The sequence below is a fragment of the Lucilia cuprina genome, chromosome 4, assembly GCF_022045245.1.
Source record: "Lucilia cuprina isolate Lc7/37 chromosome 4, ASM2204524v1, whole genome shotgun sequence".
Taxonomy (NCBI): Eukaryota; Metazoa; Arthropoda; class Insecta; order Diptera; family Calliphoridae; genus Lucilia; species Lucilia cuprina.
In genome coordinates this window covers 33,793,337-33,795,026 of record NC_060952.1, presented here as the reverse complement: position 1 = coordinate 33,795,026, position 1,690 = coordinate 33,793,337, and the positions used below count along the sequence as shown (strand labels likewise).

General features: G+C 29.1%; 1 protein-coding gene across 1 annotated transcript in view; it reads right to left on the bottom strand.

The window, feature by feature from the left end:
- The window catches only part of LOC111680797, a 62,505-nt gene that overhangs the window by 28,003 nt on the left and 32,812 nt on the right, over nucleotides 1–1,690 (bottom strand). The window lies entirely within an intron of this gene.

Below are 1,690 nucleotides of genomic sequence, written 5' to 3'. Positions count from 1 at the left end.
CTATCTATCTATCTATCTATCTATCTATCTATCTATCTATCTATCTATCTATATATATATCTATCTATCTATCTATCTATCTATCTATCTATCTATCTATCTATCTATATATCTGTCTGTTAAGTTTAAATAAAAATGTACCTAATAGATTTTCATTAATTATAATGGAACCGCGCACTTTTAATCAAATATATATTTATAGATGTCTGCTGGGTCAAGTACAAACAAAAATACTTGCAAAAGCATAAAGTAAATAGATATTTAAAGCATTTATTATTATAGATATTTTCTTTCTTGTTTTATTGCATATTTACCCTGGGACTTGTAAATATTTGCTTGTGTTTCCATCTAAACATGTGCGTAAAAATCTACATAACTATTTGTAATAATATCAACAGGACGTTTTCTCAATCGTTGCCTATCATTTTGTATACTATGGCTTTTAACCACTTACCTTTATACGTTATCTCTGCGTGTCTTATTTGCCACCGATGCCATGGCATTGTTTGCCACCAATGTGGCATGTGTTTACCTTTTATCCTGGGTTATATTGCACGAACAATTTGTGGGAGTCCGGGTAAGTAGAGATGAGAAGAAGAAAAAATTAAATTATGCCATTAAAAACAAAACATTTTCCCACTCAGTGTTATACATACATATCTATTTTAACATTCATGTTTACTTATTTTTCTTTTTTTTTTTTTTTGTTTCTGTACTTTTTGTGCCAGATTGTTGCTGTCATATTGTGTGATACTGGTATTGCACTGTTGGCTTATATGGATGGCATTACGGAAAGTCGTACATTGAGTGGCGTGGTTTTGGCCACTTTGGCAGCAGCTTGTTATGCAGTGTTTCGAGTATGTTGTTGACATTTTAACACCTGTGTGATGTTATTATTGTTTTTTTTTTTGTTTTGTTTGTTTTAAAAATGTTTTTAATTATTTCCTTTATTACATTTTTAATCAAGGTTATGTTCCGCAAAGTGATGGGTGATCCGCCTGTTGGACAAATTGCTTTTGCTTTTACCACATTAGGTTTTCTAAATGCTCTACTCATGTGGCCAATATGTGTGGCTTTATATTTGACTGGCACTGAAATAATGCCATCAGATCGTATGCCTTGGATTATATTATTGATTGCTAGTATATTGCTATTGGGTAAGTAATTACATGAAGCACAAGTGTTTATTTATTAATTTACTCTTAATTACGAGATTGACATACCTGCCAATTAATTAAAAATAATCTTATTTTGTGATAATCTGACATTTTTTTTGTTATGATATTTTTTATAAATACATAATAGACTTAGAAAATACATGATAGACTTATATGTAATTTCTAAATAACATATAAGAACTTTGAATCAACATTTTATTTGTCTTTGTTATAATTATAATTACAAAAAAAAATTTTACTTAAAATACTTGCAAGTTATCTTGAAGCAACACATTATTCTATAAATTGAGTCTTTTTTTAATTTTTTTAATTCATATCAATATCGAAAATCTTAACAAAAATAACAAAAAAACAAAGTTCTACAGTTCTAGTTCAGTTCTAATTCTGTTCTAGTTCAGTTTCAGTTCTAGTTCAGTTCTAGTTGTAGTTCAGTTCTAGTTCAGTTCTAGTTCAGTTCTAGTTCAGTTCTAGTTCAGTTCTAGTTCAGTTCTAGTTCAGTTCTAGTTCAGTTC